The 19,197-nt window shown below is 34.7% G+C and overlaps 1 protein-coding gene across 13 annotated transcripts in view; it reads left to right on the forward strand.

Moving 5' to 3' along the window:
* RAPGEF2 (Rap guanine nucleotide exchange factor 2) overlaps positions 1-19,197 on the forward strand; it is a 254,465-nt gene that overhangs the window by 140,540 nt on the left and 94,728 nt on the right. The window lies entirely within an intron of this gene.

A 19,197-nucleotide genomic window follows, 5' to 3' on the forward strand; every position in this document is an offset into this window, starting at 1 on the left:
TGCTGTATGGTACTTTAGAAGCACTGCTAAATTTTAAATGATGTGGTAAATCTTAAACATTTTCATTGTTTTTAAATTTAATAAAATTTTGATCTAATTATATAAATTTTTTAAATTGCGCCAGCGTTTTGAGCTTTTGTCTGGCAAAAGTATACTCTAAAATCTAGAACTTTAATATTTCAAAAGATGCATCAGTATATAATTAATCTTTCTCTTTTTTAATATGAAAAATTACTGTTTAGTCTAATTCCCATATAGAACTAAGAATCGAATTTAAAATGTACGCTGAGTTACGATCTATAACTGATGTATACTCTTTAAAGTTAGATGTGTTGTAGTGGTTTAAAACAGATTGTAATAATTTCCTTCAGAAACATGAGTACACAAGTAGTCCATATAGGGTATTTTCAAGACATTTTTTCAAGGCAGGTGTGTGAGGTTTGCAGAGAGAATAAGCATTTTAAAATTCAGTGAGGAGGGAATATTGGAGATGGCTTTCATTAGAATTTTCTTACATTTCGATGAGTTGAGGTTGAGGCTGTATTTAAGATTGCCAGAAAATAGGATGTGGTATGAATTTTCAGTCTTAGAATGGATAAAATAATAGGCAGGGAGTAGATAAGGTTCTTGGCAGAGGCTAGAAGATTTAGGGTCAGCCTCTTTAGAGACTTTGGTCAAGTTTGTTTTGTCTTTCGGTTCAGAACACAGTAGAGGAAAAAAGCTTTGTTTATTTTACCCATAATTACAGGCCCTGCCTGTCTAATTTATAGGTAATTGATTCTAAGAGTTTGTGATTTATTCTAGAAAATATTTAAGGGGAGGACTTAACTTACCTGACTGGCGTGTTGGGGAGACTGGTACATGTCTGTTCTGCCCTCTGTTTCTTTTATCTTAGTGAAAAGAGAGCTATGCCGCCTTCTTAGTTTAGAAAGATTAAAAATTGTACAGAGAGAGTAGACTGAAGATTGAAGAAAACTTGTCCTCTCTACACCATGGCAGTTACGTCTAGCAACAGACATTTCAGCCTTGGATGGCTGAAAGAACTAAGATGCTCTCTGTGCTTTGCAGTTCTGATTGACTTTCCACTCCCACTCCTACTTACCCTAAAAAGAATGGGTCTGTTTTCTACAAATTTGAAATGGGAGGATAACATAAAACATATTCATAAAATTTCAATCAATGCAAAATTTTTGAAACAATGGAAACCTGTTGATCATATAAAAAGATACCTCCCCACACATTTTATTAGTAGTCCTTGTCTACAATATGAATATACACTTCAGAGCACTGTTTAGTAATTATGTATTAAATTTTTCAGTAGATTAGGCTTAGTTTAAGATTCTTGGTACAGATGTATAAAGGTAATAAAAAATACTGCATAAAATTATTAAGTTAATATAAGTTGAATACCATGTAACATTACAACATAATGGGAATAATTTTTTTGTTACAGTGTTAATATAATATCTATAAAATGGCACCAGTTGTAATAAGATTGATTCATGCATGAGGCGTATGGAAATGAGTCCCATTTTTTTTATAAAGTTATTCTTTATAACAATATAAGACAATTTCTATTTCTTATAACGGTTATGTAATCATTCCTAGGTTATATCTTCTATATCTCTGAAGTAGGTTTTTTTTTAAGAGATAGATTTAAGTTAGTATCATTTTCAATTAAGGACTTCTTGGTAAGTTTTAGTTTCAAAAATGGTTACATATTGAAACAAATGAAAAATTACGGTGTTTGTGTGATTGTGCAAACTTATGTGACCATAGTGTTTTTGACATGGGCTATTGTTCTTGCATTAGAAATAGTGTTTTCACTCATGTTAATGATTTTGCTTTTTCACTTATTTATTTAATTTTTTACTGAGGTCTTCTTAATTTAATCCAACATTTCCTACTTAATAGTAAGAGAATATATCTTCACTAATATATCAGTGACTTGTAGATTTACTAAATTTCCTAGAATATTAATAAAGTCTTAGGATTTTAACTTATAACAATCAGTTCACATCATATTATACCTGACTATAATTTATTCATATGACATCTAAAAAATCTACGCTTATATACAAAATATTCAAATATGGGGGAAATTTCTTAATTATTTCAACATTTTCATTCTTTAAATTCATTAGGCATTTCTTTGCTAAAGACTTTGTCTTCAATAATATCATCAGTGCCTTTCTGTGAATTATAATAGGATGGAGTTTCAGAAAATGTGTATATTTTCTTTCTTGTATCATAGAGAGGAAAGCTCAGTATTTTCATTTACATATTTTTATTAATTTAATGAATATTTATTGTGTGCCCACCTTGTTTTAGGTTTGTGCCAGTCTCTAGGACTATATAGGTCTACAGGACAGACATATTTTGCTTCTTTTTAGTTTCATAGGTAATATAGACAAATAAATGGGCAACTAAAATACAGAGAATTCTTAGTACTGTGGAGGTACATAGACAGGGCACCTTGAAGAATCAGGCATGGTTTTTTGAACAGCCTTAATATCTTGGCTCGAAGGAAAATATTCTTTAATCCAGGAAAGCCCAATAGAAATGTGAAAGCTGAATTGGTAAAGAATGGAAAAGAGAGGGGTAGGGAGAGTGTTAGACAGTAGTGATATGTGTGTGTGTGTGTGTGTGTGTGCGTGCGTGTGTGTGCGCACACACACACAAACCTCTACAGATTGCTAGATCTTAGTTATTGTATGCATGTATGATGATTTATATTTGCATCAGAGTTTTAAAGTGTCAAAAATATTCTTTGCTTTTTGAGCCTATTATCAGCAGGCTTACTGATTCCTCTTCACCTAGATCATGTTGCATTTTAAAATCCTGCAGAAAGCTCCCTGTGGAAAGGTCTTTGAACAATAGGTGGACGTAACAATTCTGTGCCATGTGTGCTGCAATTTCTAGCAAAATGCAGTGTGTTAAAACTGCTGCAGTGGTCTCAGTTTCCTTGCCTTGGGGGGACTGTTTCCCTTTCTTGCAGTTACAATCAGGTATTTATGTTCATTTAATTTATACAGATTGGGAAATTATACTATAGAGTGTGTATAGAAATGGAAATGTAAATCAGGAAATAGTTTAAAACAAGAAATGATTTCTCTTGTGCTATTAACAGCATGCATTGCAAATTCATGCAAGGCAGTTGAGAATAGTGTGCAGTGTGCTGTTTACCCAAGTTTCAGCTTCTGTTAGAGGATGTCTATTTTTATATATTACATCATCTCTGCTGCAGAACTCCCGTGTCCACTGGGATTTACTGTTCTTTCATTCCATTTTGAAAGAAAGCTTGTGTTGATGTCATAATTGGACCCATCTTTTGGTTGCACTTGGAAATTGAAAGTAATAAGGGTGTTGTGCAGCAAATCATGCAATATTTCAAGCAATTTATTTGTCAGATCATTGCTACTTTGTCCTGCCTCTAATTGTGAACACTGGTGGCTTTCTGTACTTGTATATGTTTTAAATATACTTGGCTAAAATTTAGCTTTTAGTCTCAACTGCAAAGATCCTGTTCATCTTAGACTGTTGCATTTCTTATGTGCTTTTTTTTTTTTCATGAGATTTTGTAGTGCTACATGCTGATTTGAAAAATGTCTCTTTTCTTTGGAGAAATCTACTTTGATATTCAGACCTATTTCCTACCTGTGCTGAATTGATCTTTTTACAATTAAGTTATCAGTAGTCTGTTTCACTGTTTGAAATATCAGGTGACTAGAAATGTTCTCTTTTGATTTTGAATCCAGTGTTAAAACATTATTAACTTGAAATGCCTTTCTATTGGCCAGAAGATATTGTTGACCTCTGGAAGAGGTTTGTATTCAGTGTATAGATGTAAGGTTTAAGTCCCTTGTGAAAGGAAATATTTAAACTAATTATATTAAATGATTTAAAATGCTTACTATGTTATACATATTTATGTATGTAAAATCTCCCCCTATTCTCTCAAAAATTTAGTAATGATCCAGATCTCAATAGTAAACCATTTTTCCATTTGCTAAAAAAAAAAAAAAAAATTGATTAGGAGCAAACTTACACTTTTAAAAAATAACAGCTTTATTGAGTTATAATTCATACACCATACATTTTACCTGTTTAAAGTGCATAATTCAATGTTTTTTCTTTTTTTAAGTAAAAAACACATAACATTACATGTATTATCGTAACCTTTTTTTTTTGATATTCTTTTTTTTTTAATATGAAATTTATTGTCCAATTGGTTTCCATACAACACCCAGTGCTCATCCCAACAGGTGCCCTCCTCAGTGCCCATCACCCACTCCCCCCCCCCCCCCCCCCATCAACCCTCAGATTGTTCTTAGTTTTTAAGAGTCTTTTATGGTTTGGCTCCCTCCCTCCCTGTTGTTTGTTGTTTTTTTTTTTCCTTCCCCTCCCCCATGGTCTTCTGTTAAGTTTCTCAGTATCCATTTTTAAATGTATAGTTCAGTAGTGTTAAGAATATCAATAGTAAACTTTTGACTGACTTGAACATACCCAGTTCACATTGTACTTAGTATCCTTTGTGGTTTAAATTACACACAAGCTGAAAAATAACTAAGAAACTTTGGAAAAAAATATACGATCTATTTGGGGGAAAAAGCTTTATTGAGTAATTGTTTGTATTAGAGCAATTTCTTATGGACTTAGTATGGGATCAAGCAGTCCTTTATTTTTTCTGGTCATCCTTTCTCTCTTTCAAGTGAAACATAGGTGATAGTTGTATGTAATACGGAATTTGGAATTGCTAGTGTAGTGAAGAAATGATGTGACAGTCGAGTGAGGCAGCCTGAAATATGAATTACTTCTTGGGATAACTGATTGGCAGGCTAATTCAGAAGAGACAATTTTGAGGATGAAAAAGAAAATATTCAAATTGTCTTGATTTTTACTTAGATTGAGGATAATAATGATAATTGGTCGCTTGTGGTTTTGGTACAATCCAGACGGCATTTGCAAATGTTTGAAAATAAAGTTAAAATCTCAAAATAAGGGGCGTCTGGGTGGCTCAGTTGGTTGAGCAGCCGACTTTGGCTCAGGTCATGATCTTACGGTTCACGAGTTCGAGTCCCACATCGGGCTCTGTGCTGACAGCTCAGAGCCTGGAGTCTGCTTTGGATTCTGTGTCTCCCCTCCTCTCTGCCCCTCCCCTGCTCACACTCTGTCTCTCTCGCTCTCTCTCAAAAATAAATAAACATGAAAGAAAACTTTTAAAAACTCTAAGTTGTAACATTTTCCTTTCACTAATTATTGTCATACTTCTACTTTCTATCCATTTCTTTATATAATTTTTAAATTGAACCTTTAACAAACTGAATCATTAGAAATTTTGGAATACTCGGGAAAGTTTTTAGAAAAAAAAGATCGTTTTGCTGTTTGTTAATTTGTAAAATAAGCATATCTCCAACTAATTAGGATGTAGAGAATACTTCGGCATCACTGATAATCTCAATAATATTGATGCCCTCGACAGTGAGCATTATTGATGAGAACTTGAGAGCTTCAGTCTTTTTGTCTCCTTGGTACGAACATTTTCCTAACTTTAATTAGACTGGAAGATTATGAGCAGCTAACCATTCTTCAAGTGGATTAAGGTCTTAGAAGGTTCAACTGAAGTGGTATTTCATGTAAACACAGGGTTTTGTCTTAAAAGAATCTATGGATGGTTGGTAACTGTGGAATCTTTAAAAGAGCAAAAGTGCTGATTATTTTCTAATTCATCTTTTAGAGCTGTAGTTGCCAAAGTTTTGTATCTCAGGACTCCTTTACACTCTTAAAACTTTTTGAGAGCTGCAGCAAGCTTTTGTTTATATGAGTTATTCATGTCATTTTTTGTCATATTAGAAGTTGAAACTGAGAAATGTAGAAGTATTTATTAATTAATTTTAAAATAATAAATGTATTATACATTATATAAGCTTTTTTTTAGTGAAAAATATATCTTACAAAACAAAACATTTATAAGAAGAGTAGTGTTGTTTTATACTTTTCCAACTATGTTTAATATTTTGCCTGATAGGAGACAGCTGGATTCTCATATCTACTTCTGTTGATATGCTCTTCTGGTTCAAGTACATAAAGTATATGAAGAAAATCTGGTCTCACACAGGTAGTTGGAAAAGGCAGGGTATTTTAACAGCTTTTTCAAATAATCTAATTGATACAGTTCACCAAAATTTGACACATGGTAGTTTCTTAAAAATTTAGTTGCAATAAAGAATATAAAACTGTGTTGGTGAACTGATTCTCTTTCATTTAAACCCATTGGTCTTACTTACCCATAGATCTTTTTACTTATGTATGATTTTGTAACATTATGCATTGGTCACTAAATTAGGCTGTCATCCAAATTTTGGCATGTTACACAGTATCAAAAAAAAAAAATCACATTTGTTAATGTCACTACCAGTCTCATTTAAGAAGCCTTACTGATGGGGAAGCTGTCAAGCTTATGGTGTTAGATGTAGATTTTTCAAAAGTTTAATTTTTACTTGAAAGCTAAAATTTTGTCATTGGCAAACACAGTACTATCAGCTGTTTTCCTTGAAGTGACAAGCTCAGTTTGTTCATTTTCAAGAAGATATCTGCCAAATACGCAATTCTAAATAACTGTAGTTTGTCCATTGCTTATTCTTCAAAATAAAAAGTTTTCCCAAGTCCAGGCGTCCTTCTGAACAGAGTCCTTTGTGACTGCATAGGTCCCACACCTTTGAAGCTGACCCTAACCTTGTTTCTTTCCTGTATGATTTTCATCACTACTTCCTTTTTCTCCTTGCTGCTCAGTTCTCTTATAGATACTGAAAGAAAATGGTAAGATCCCAAGCTAACTTTGGGTAGAATCAGAAGAATTTTAAAATATTTTACATTAAATAATTGTGTTTTAAATGTATTAATTGTATTGGATGGTTACTAACAATCCATTTTGATAGTGATTTTAAAAATAGACATTTTTACTTAATTTATTTAGCATTTCTCATTTAGAGCTTTTTTCCCTTTAGGAATTTTATCTAACCACCTACCCAAATCCCCGCCCCCCCCCCCCCCCAAGAAAAAAGCTACTAACACCCGTTCCCTATTAAGATAATTATAAGCCATTATGTGGAATTACAAAATATTTAAAATTTTTATGTCGTTTTGTATGGTAATGAAAATATAGTCATTATAAGTGTGAAATATCTGTTAGATAACATTTAAAAATGAAGTTTTGATCTTAGGTCAACCAATAAGACTAGTTTTAGGTTTCCTCCCCCATACCCTCAAAAAAATAAAAGATCACCATGGGTAGTTTTTAACAACATCCTGTGGGTGATTAATAGTTAATATTCAGGATAATCTAATCCAATTTATTGCAAATTATTTCAGTTTGATTGTACGAAATAAACAAATAACCTAGTAATGTATTTAAAGTGTTTTTCTTCTCAAAATTCCAGCTCTTTCTACTGTTTTCCTAGATTTGAATTCTTTTCTTTTTGTTACCCTCTACTTTGAATCCCTACCGTCTTTCTCTCTCTTTTTGTAACGGGCTCATTTTGTTTTGTGTCCAAATAAAGATGCTGCTTTCAGTCTTTTCCATCCACTTGTTTTGCTTATGTTAAGACATTAGTGGCTAGTTTCCTTTGTCATCACAAAGTGTGATTTACTACTGATTGTGTTCAGAGGTTGAATGTAATTCAACAATCAACTGCTAAAGCAAATTATCTGAAAGGGTAGAGCTGCCTTTGGAAAGGGATGGAAAAATGCCCCTCTTTGCTCCACAAATAAAAATGGTGGGCCGGTTTCTCTTGATGAAAGCTGAAATGGCCACATGAATATTCTGTAGGGTTAGTGGTTACTATAGACTCAGGTATCCTTTCTTACATAGAGAAATGTCTCCTTTTAAATAATTGTCTTGAGGTGCCTGGGTGGCTCAATAGACTGAGCGTCCAACTTTAGCCCAGGTCATGATCTTGAGGTCCATGTGTTCGAGCCCCGCGTCTGGTTCTGTGCTGACAGCTCAGAGTCTGAAGCCAGCTTCGGATTCTGTGTCTCCCCCTCTCTCACTGCCCTTCCCCCACTTGCGTGCTGTCTCTCTCAAAAATTTAACATTAAAAAAATTAAAAAAATTTTGAAAATAGTTGTTTTATTTTCTTCCCCACTTATTTCTTATAAAATAGAAGCCATCAAGAAAAATAGGTTTTGTTAAACATTTGTTCTAAGACAGTCTTTTAGTGAGCATTTCATATGATGAGCAATGCATTTTCCTTAGGTCTACCACACTGTTGAACTGTCCAGGATGATTTCTAAAGTTCATCCCTCATTTCTTGTTTCCTGTCTTAACCCACTTAGTGTTGCGGGTCCAGCATAGAATGAATGAGTGAGTGAATGCCTTATCTGTTTAGTATTTAATTATAGATTTATGATTATGTGCTAATACTATGAACTGCTACTTTATGGCACAACCAGGAGACATAGTCTCCAATGGATATGATCCATGTTGCCAGTTCCAACAATTGTAATAGTCTGATGTATATAATTAAATGTTCTAGTATTATTCTTTTAAAATATCAGCATGGCAGTAAATGAAAATTTCAAATTGTAACTAAAATATGAATAGGTAAAATAGTCCGTGTTTTTAGAGCTTTTAAGAAGAGGGAACAATTAGATGTGTGGTTTGGGCTTTGTTATTCATTTATTTATGAGGAGGATTAAATATTGTCATCTAGAGCTCATGTGGTCATATAGCATAGGCTGACTTCTTTTTCAAGAGAACACTTAAAAAATTTCTGTGGCATCTAAAATATTTTCTATATTGAGACAATCTTCTATATTTAATTATCTTCCAGGCAGATTTACCTTGAAGTATTTCCTGTCTGGAATATATTTAATAACAACAGAGGGGCAGTCACGATTCTATTCCTGATAGTGAAGTACATTGCTTAATGCTTTCATTTATAAGCATAGTCGTTTTCTTTTAGAATAAAGATTATTCAACCATTATGAAAACTTATACATTTTGGTATTTATTTGAAGACACTAGATTTTGAAAATGATAGTATGTTTGTTAAAAATTAAATTCCTGGGCGCATAGGTGGCTCCTTCGGTTGAGCGTCTGACTCTTGATTTCAGCTCAGGTCGTGATCTCACGGTCTTGAGATGGATCTCTGTGTCAGGCTCTGCGCTGAGTGTGGATCCTACTTGAGATTCTCTCTCTCCCACTCTGTCTCTGCTCCTCATCCCCCAAATAACTAAATAAACGTAAACAAATTGAATTTCTGAAGAGAAAATAAAGTCTTTAAAACAGATTGTATCTTGTATCTCGTATGCCGTATTACTCCTGTGGCACACTGTGTGGTGCTCAGCAGCATCTTGGTTGTATGTTGGTGTCTTTGGATCAAACTCACAGAATTGACATTACTGAATATTTGTAGGAGCAGAACTGTAGATCTACCTACATTAACAGTTCTACACAAGGATATCTTTAGAAGGATGTTAATCCAAGCCATCTATGCAATATTATATATTATACACTATATATTATACAGCATTAACTGTTGAATTGCCCAAACCTTGAGTGCAACTGACTTTTTAGAATATCTTGGAAGGAATAAAATTTGCCCTTATTGGATCCTTATGCTGTATACCAGTCGGCTCGGTAATACATCTCATATATTTTGTCAATAAACCTTGTAGTCCTAAACACTTAGGTGATGGTATCTCCACTGGAAGGAGATAAGCATGCTAAGGGAAACTTAACTTACATGTTAACTTACATGTTAACTTACATGAGGTTAACTTACATGTTCAGTGTTCTTGGTACTCAGAGTCAAACCTAGACATTGGTCTTTTCCATTCCTGATATAAAAACTTATTTATTTTAAAAAATGAATTTAACATATATTGCTTTTATGTTACTTGAGTTTTAAATTTGATCTGAAAGAGATAGGTATCAAATAATTTAACCACTTTAGATGCCTGATTGAAATACCCTTAAAAGACATGGCTAGAGCATAGAATGTCTAGTGTGAAAAATAATTACTAAATTATATTGGCAGAGATGGTAGGCTTTGGCTGATTCATCAGTATTTTTGTTGCAAATAAGTTTTTCCTTTTCAAACCATGTCATATCAAGAAAGCACAGCATTTTTTACCTATCTTTAACTTTCCTAATTTCATTCCAATACAGAAATGGGTTTTAACTGTTAAGTAGTACCATTTCATAACAAAGATGACTATGTAATTAATTAGTGTATTTTAAAAGTTAGGTTCACTAATGTTATGAGTAACAAAAGCCAAATCTTGCTGAGAGATTTTTTTGTAAATACGACTTTTTTTTTTAAGTAGGCTCCATGCCTAGCGTGGAGCCCAGTGTGGGGCTTGAGCTCACAATCCTGAGATTGAGACCTAAGCTGAGATCAAGAGTTGGATGTTTAACTGACTGAGCCATCCAGGCACCCAGTATGACTTTAATGGATCAAAACAACTTACAGTTGTCTGAAAGTACTCATAGTTTTTAGAGATGAAAAAATAAAGTCTCAAATTATTTGCTTCTGCACCAGAGAATATTGGAAGTGTTTTGGTAATATTTAAGAATATTACAAAACATATATTAAGTAATTTCAAGGGATTTAAAAAACATCTATAAAACTGATTATCTAGTTATGTGCAATTTTTAATCAAATTATTGCTAACATTAAGAAAATTATCTTTAACCTTCTTCTAAATTTGGCAACTTTTAATTTATGAACTAAGGATGTTAAGAAAACCTCTAATCTATTGTCTAATTAGCACTGTAATTGTTAAAAAGTAAGGGCATTTTAATATTTCCCCTCTAACTGCCAAAATAAGGAAGATAGAAATTTCAGAATAAAGGAATAGTCACTGCCAGGAAATCTTCTTATAAGATAGATTTATTTCCATTCAATGGCTCTCTCTTTTTCTGTTGTTCTGTTATCATATCACCCCTTTTATCCCCATTTTGCTACCAAGCCAATGTTTGGTAATGGCCATGTTAGATAAGATAACCGTAGGACCTTGAAAGGATTTTAGGGATCTCCCAATCAAAACCCTTAACAATTTATTTTTCACTATAGAATCACTGAATTTAGCCTTTACTATAAGTTTTTTTTTTTTTTAATTTTTTAGCATTTATTTTATTTTTGGGAGAGAGAGACAGAGCATGAGCGGGGGGAGGGGGCGGGGAGAGAGAGAGAGTCAGAGAGAGAGAGAGAGAGAGAATGAATGAATGAATGAATGAATCTGAAACAGGCTCCAGGCTCTGAGCTGTCAGCACACAGCCTGATGTGGGGCTCCTCGAACTCGGGAACGGTGAGATCATGACCTGAGCCGAAGTTGGAGGCTTAATCGACTGAGTCACCCACGTGCCCCCTCAAATTTTAATTACAGTTAGCCCTTATATTTGCAAGATAGTCCTTACATAATGTGTCAAAATTATATCCTACTGCCTAGTACAAAGCAAGGGTTTAGTAAGTCCTAGCAGTTATTATTTATTATAGGAAGGGCTAATAATGAAGAAACTTTTCCTTAAGTTTAGCCTAAATCTGCTTCTCTGTAATTTTAGTTCATGGTTCTAGATTACTTCTAAAGCAACACAAATGAATATTCATATTCCACTTTCATATCACTGTACTTCAGATAGTTAAAGAGATCCTACTCCATTAAGCCTCTTTTCTGTGTTAACCAATCCTAACTTCTTGTAGCTTTCCTAAACACCTTAGTAGGTTTTCTGCTCTTTCAGTACACAGTTTATTATTATGTCTCCTAAATTATGATGTCTAGAACTGATTGCTACCACCTACATAAGGTCCTACATACCTTACAGTGCAGATTACAGTGGAACTTTCTGTCTTCCTTGCTCTGGACATTGTATGCCAGATAACATCACCTGAGATTATCAGAGTTTTAAGGCATTGTGCATTGGCTCATATGGAACCTTTAGCCAGCTCCATTTTAGAGATATCCTTCCCACCTCCCCCCACTCCTATGAAGTGTTTCTCCAGCCTGATATCCCTCATGTTGTACTTGTGCAAGTGACATTTTCATAGCACACATGTAGGTATTTATATGTATCCCTGTTAAATTTAAATTTTCTTGTGTTAGCCTACTCTTTTCACCTGTCAAATTATCTAAAACACCTACTTTTGAGAGTAAACAGATTGGACGTCTTTTATGGTTATACAATTATCCTGTGTCTGCTTTGTAATCTTAAAGCTGGTGTAATAATACTTCACAGGATAGTTTTGAAAAAGTTTCAGTGGAATCACTTATGCATTCATTTCTCTTTTTGAGTAATTACTGTGTGTTAAGTACCAGAGATAAAGCATCATTTGTCATTGACAATGTTAAATAAATGAAATGTATCGTCCCTGCCTGCAGCTAACTTATATTCTAGTTTGTGTTCAGTAGTACTCTTTTTATTAAGTAAAAATGGAGGGAAAATTAGCAATTCATTGTGCTTGTGCAAATATATTAATCATAAGGGAATATCTTACATGCCAAATTTGTAATCATGGTAATAATTGCTATTTAGTTTGTAGTGTTGCTTTGTGAAATACTATAGTAGCGAGCCCATACTGAGTACCAGTGTGTAAGGACTTCACCTCCACAACTGAGCATTTCAAGATGAAGTCTGGTATTTCTTAAAATAGATTCTAGGAAATGAAATAAGCTTTGTTAAATCAGCTATTAAAGTCAGATTATTTTGGGGGAGCCCCTGTTGGTTGAGTGGACAACTCTTGATTTCAGCTCAGGTCATGATCCCACGGTTATGGGATTGAGCCTGTGTTGGGCTCCAAGCTGGGCATGGAGCCTACTTGGAATTCTGTCTCTCTTTCTCTCTCTCTCTACCCCTATCCCCTGCTCACGCTCTCTCTCTCTCTCTCTCTCTCAAATAAATTAAAAAATGAAAAAAAAATTACAGTCAGATCATTTTTCAAATAAGTGCATTTTAAAAAAGCAACATTTTTTTTAATGTTTATTTATTTATTTTGAGAGAGAAAGAACATGTGTGAGTGGGAGAGAAGGGGAGAGACAGAATTCCAAGTAGGCTCTGTGCCATCAATGTAGAACCTGATGTGGGGCTCAATCTCATGAACCCCAAGACCATGACCTGAGCCAAAATCAAAAGTCAGATGCTTAACTGACTCAGCCACCCAGGAACCCCTAAAAAGCCCATTCTTCTTCTCCTCCTCCTCCCCCCCTCCCCCTCCTCCTTCTCCTTCTCCTTCTCCTTCTCCTTCTTCTTATTCTTTTAATGTTTATTTATTTTGAGAGAGAGAGAGAAATCCCAAGCAAGCTCCGGCTGTCAGCACAGAGCCCAAAATGGAGCTTGATCTCACAATCTTGGGATCATGACCTGAGCCAAAATCAAGAATCAGATGCTTAACCGGCTGAGCCACTCAGGTCCCCGAAAACCCCCCTTCTTGATGTTGAAATTTCTCGTTGACTTACAGGTTTCTTTATTTTGTTTTTCTACATGTGTCCTTTTATGTCATCTTTTAATCTTTCTTTTCTAACATATACCATGTAAATATTGAGCCTGTTTATTATGCATAAGTTATTATGTTATTTTTCCAATTATGAAACAAAGGTAACATAAACAGTTTGTAGTCTGGAACTTTTTTTGTTAAAGAAAGAAAAATCCTATATAAATAACCTGAAAGCCTCCACCCAAAAAACTGGTAGAACTGATAAATGAATTCAATAAAGTTGCATTTAAAAAATCAATCTACAGGGGCGCCTGGGTGGCGCAGTCGGTTAAGCGTCCGACTTCAGCCAGGTCACGATCTCACGGTCCGTGAGTTCGAGCCCCGCGTCGGGCTCTGGGCTGATGGCTCGGAGCCTGGAGCCTGTTTCCGATTCTGTGTCTCCCTCTCTCTCTGTCCCTCCCCCGTTCATGCTCTGTCTCTCTCTGTCCCAAAAATAAAATAAACGTTGAAAAAAAAAAAAAAATTAAAAAAAAAAAAATAAAAAAAAAAAATAAAAAATCAATCTACAGAAATCTATTGTATTTCTATACACCAATAATGAAGCAGCAGAAAGAGAAATTAAGAAAACAACCACATTTAAAATTGCACCCAAAATAATAGGATATCTAGGAGTAAACTTAACCAAAGAGGTGAAAGACTATACTCTGAAAAAGATTGTACTCTGAAAACTGTAAAACACTGATGAAAGAAATTGAAGATGACACAAAGAAATGGAAAGACATTCTATGCTCATGGATTGGAAGAACAAATACTGTTAAGACATCTGTACTACCCAAAGCAGCCTACACATTCAGTGCATTTCCTCTCAAAGTATCAACAGCATTTTTGACAGAACTAGAACAAAAATCCTAAAATTTGTATGGAACCACAGAAGACCCCAAATAGCCAAAGCAGTCTTGAAAAAGAAAAGCAAAGCTGGTGGCATCACAATCCTGAACCTGAAGTTATATCACAACTGTAGTTCTCAGAACAGTGTGGTACTGGCACAAAAATAAACACATAGATGAATGGAACAGAATAGAAAACACAGAAATAAACCCACAATTACATGTTCAATTAGTTTTCGACAGAGCAGTAAAGAATATCCAATGGGAAAAAGACAGTGTCTTCAACAAATGGTGTTGGAAAAACTGGACAGCAACATGCAAAAGAAAGAAACTGGACCATTTTCATACGCCTACATCATACATAAAAATGAATTCAAAACAGATTAAAGACCTAAATGTGAGACCTGAAACCATGAAAATCTTAGAAGAGAGCACAGGCAGTAATTTCTCTACCATCGGCCATAGCAACTTTTTCTAAATAGGTCCTCTGAGGCAAGGGAAACAAAAAGCAAAAATAAACTATTGGGACCTCATCAAGATTAAAAGCTTCTACACAGCGAAGGACACAACAAAATGAAAAGGCAAGGGAGAAGATATTTGTAAATGACATATTTGATAAAGGGTTATTATCCAAAATATTTAAAGAATGTATAAAACTCAACACCCAAAAAACAAATAATCCAACTAAAAAATGGGCAAAAGACACGAACAGACATTTTTCCAAAGAAGATACATATATGGCCAAGAAACAAATGAAAAAATGCTCATCATCACTTATCATCAGGGAAATGCAAATCAAAATTACAGTGAGATGTCACCTCATACCAGGCAGAATGACTAAAGTCAACAACAAAAGAAACAACAGGTACTGATGAAAATGTGGAGAAAGGGGAACCCTCATGCACTGTTGGTGGGAATACAAACTGATACAACCTCTCTGTAAAACAGTATGGAGGCTTCTCAAAAAGTTAAAAAAGAACTACTCTATGATCTAGCAATTGCATGGCTGGATATTTTCCCGGAGAATACAAAACACCAATTTAGAAGGACACATGCATCCCTGTGTTTATAGCAGCATTATTTACAATTAGCCAAGATATAGAAGCATCCTGTGTCCATTGATTGGTGAATAGAGAAATAAAAAGTAGTATATATACACAGTGGAATGTTATTCAGCCATAAAAAAGAATAAAATCTTTCCATTTGCAATGACATGGATGGAATTAGAGTATAATGCTAAGTAAAACAAGTCACTCAGAGACAAATACCATATGATTTCACTCATATATGGAATTTAAGAAACAAAACAAATGAACAAAAGGAAGGAAAGAGAGAGAGAGAGAGGGAGAGAGAGGGAGAGGGAGAGGGAGAGGGAGAGGGAGAAAGGGAGGGAGGGGAAGAGAGACCAACCAAGAAACAGAGTCTTAACTATAGAGAACAAACTGATGGTTACCGGAGAGAAGGTGGGTGAGGGTGCGTGGGTGAAATAGGTGATGACAATTAAAGAGTGCATTTGTCATGATGTGCACCAGGTGATTAAAATAAAAACTTAAAAAAAAAAAAAACACGAGAAGAAAAAAGAGTCTAAAGGTGTCTTTGGAACATATCTTTGCGATATATCTGGGTGAAATTTTTGGACTCTCAATTATGTTTTTCTGATACTAAATGCTAACTGAAGTAACAGGTTCCCAGTATTTGTAAAGCCTACATTTAAATTCAACTCGTATTTATTCAACAGTTATTATGTGTCAGGCATTGTGTTGGTATCTCTACTTTATTTCATAATTAAATTATATTTATTTTTTATTAATTTTTTAAATGTTTATTTGAGAGAGAGAGAGAGCAAGCAAGTGAGCAGTGGAGGGGCAGAAAGAGAGAGGGAGAGAAAATCCCAACTAGATTCTATGCTGTCAGTGCAGAGCTTGACACAGGGCTTGAGCTCACAAACCATGAAATCATGACCTGAGCCAAAACCAAGAGTGGGACACTCAACCGATTGAGCCACCCAGGTGCCCCTTAAATTATTTTTAATAATGAACTTGAAGTACCATTTTTATTTGGTCAAAGTAGAAAAAATAAAATTGTCTATTAAAGCTTTGGAGAGGATGCATGTGGAAGTCTTGTCTAAGGTAAACGCAGGTATTGAAGCGATTATGTGAAATGTAGGATTGAGTTACGGTATAAAGAATCTGTCAGAGGGGTGCCTGGGTGGCTCAGTCGGTTAAGGTCCTGGCTTTGGCTCAGGCCATCATCTTGGGGTCCGTGGGTTTGAGCCCCATATTGGGCTCTGTGCTGACAGCTCAGAGCCTGGAGCTTGCTTCTGATTCTGTGTATCCCTCTCTCTGCCCCTCTGCCCCTCACACTCTGTCTCTCTCTCTCAAAAAATGAATAAATGTTTTAAAAAGTCTGTCAGATAATCAACTTTTCCTTTGAAATCAGAGTACTAATGGGGGGCACATATTGGGTTTAGGAGAAGAAAAACCTCTGACCATACCTCCTACAATAACTTTATTTTACTTTGTCGTAGTGCTTTATTGGTTTGTATATCCATAGGGAAAACAATGTTTTAAAATGTCATTTCTTTGGTGAATGTTAAGATACTACATATCAAATTTGTAAGATTTCTTGTTTCTAGATATCACAGAGTGAATCCTCTACCCTCTCCCACAGATTCTCTCCAAGCCTCTATAGTTTTTCCTCTCAGGTGAGGGAAATAGGGAAGAAATCAATATATAGTAGATAAATGAAGTAAGTGGTATTAGAATCCTGAAGTTCTATTTTGTATTTTTCCAAACCACCAAATCTATAATTTTATATACTCTATTTTTCTATGAAAGATGAATAAGTTATTGTAATGCTTTCCTTAAGTTTTGAACAAGCTCAATTAGAGTATTTGTAAAGTACATTAAGATCTGTGGATAAACAGTATAGATTCTATAAATAAATAAACATAGTAATCCTAAATGCGATGAATAGTTACTGAGAAGAACAGGTCATTTCTCTCAGTTTCTAAGTAATTACAAAGCAAACACTTTAATGTAAAAAGTAGGAATGAATACTATGGTATTAAATTTAGCATGGACAGGCCTTACATTAAGCAGTTTCCTGAACTATGTATATAATCTCTGTCTTTGGGATCATCGTTTCCGATAATTTAGAAGTCATTAGATGCCTTTGGCCCAGGACAGAAAGTTGTTACATGGTCCTTTTTCTAGCTGGATCTATTTAATGCTCTTTGCTAAATCTAGATGGTTAAAGAATAGAGCAAATAAAAGTCAAATTCAGGCTACTTCAAGGTAAGTGTGATTTATTCTTGTTTGTATAAAATATGGGATTCTCTTAAATCTTCAGTTTATATCTTATTTCTTAAGCAGTGTTTGGCATATTATAACCTGGCATAATTGTGTTTCAATGTACAAAGTAGTAGGAATAGTAAAATTTCAGCGTTCCAGTCATGAGTTTTAGAATATGTAGGTTGTAGGCATGGAGCCAGATTGTGAGAGAAATCACACCAAGTCTCAGCACAGAAAAGCAACAGTGCCTGAGGATGTGTGATTTTCTGATATCACCTATCAGGTTCTCCCATTTAGATTCCTGCTTGAGAGAAGTGACACATTTCTCCAGAGAGAGGCAAGCAATGGCGAACCTTCACATATAAGGTCAGACATTACCAGCACAGGAGTAATTTGACTTAAATTTGGAGGAGAGTTTTTGTCACATGGACATGTGGGACATGGGCTAGATAGATGGTTAGTTCTTGGGCTGTCATTAACTGTGTGTGTGTGGGGGGGTGGTGGTAAAATATACATAACATTTAAATTGATCATTTTAGTCATTTTTATATATGGTTCAGTGGCATTAGTCATATTTACAATGTCATGCGACCATTGCCACCACCCATCTCCCCGGTTTTTTCATTCTCCCAAGCTGAAACTCCATGCTCATTAAACAATAACTGCTTATTAACCCCCTTCCCCAGCGCCTGGCAACCACCATTCTCCTTTCCATGAATTTAACTACTAGTCTAGGAATTTCATATAAGTGGAATCCTACGGTATTTGTGTTTTTGTGACTGGATTATTTCTCTTAGCATGGTGTCTTCTAGGTTTATTTTTGCAGCTTATAATAACAGAATTTTATTTCTTTTGAAGACCGAGTGATATCCCATTGTATGTATATGCTACATTTTGTTTATACATTCATTTATAGATGGACACTTGACCTGGATTGTTTCCACCTTTTGATACCATGTACTTTTTTTTTTAAGACTTTATTTTTTTTTATAGCAGCTTTAGATTACAACAAAATTGCGAGAAAGGTACAAAGATTTCTCATATATTTCATGCTCCCATATATACTTGGCCTCTGTCATTATTAACATCACTCACCAGAATGGTACTTTTTTTTTTTAACCCAGGATGACCCTCCATTGACACATCACATTTACCTGAAGTCCATAGTTTACTTTAGGGTTCATTCTTGGTGTTGTGTAGTCATTTGGTTTGGACAAATGTATAATGACATATATCCATCGTCATAATATCATATAGAGTACTTTTCTTTGTTCTACTAATCAACTGTGCTCTACCTATTCATTACCCCTGGCAACCACCGATCTTTTTATTGCCTCCATAGTTTTACCTTTTCCAGGATGCCATATAGTTGGAGTCATACAGTATTTGGCCTTTTCAGCTGGGCTTCCTTCACTTAGTAATATGCATTTAAGTTTCCTCTATGTTTTTACATGGTTGGATAGCTCATTTCTTCTTAGTGCCTAGTAATACTCCATTGTCTTGAAGTACTACCATTTATTTATCCATTTACCTACTGAAATTGATCTTGGTTGCTTCCAAGTTTTTGGCAATTATGAATAAAGC

This window comes from Panthera onca, chromosome B1 (assembly GCF_046562875.1).
Source record: "Panthera onca isolate mPanOnc1 chromosome B1, mPanOnc1 haplotype 2, whole genome shotgun sequence".
NCBI classification, from domain to species: domain Eukaryota; kingdom Metazoa; phylum Chordata; class Mammalia; order Carnivora; family Felidae; genus Panthera; species Panthera onca.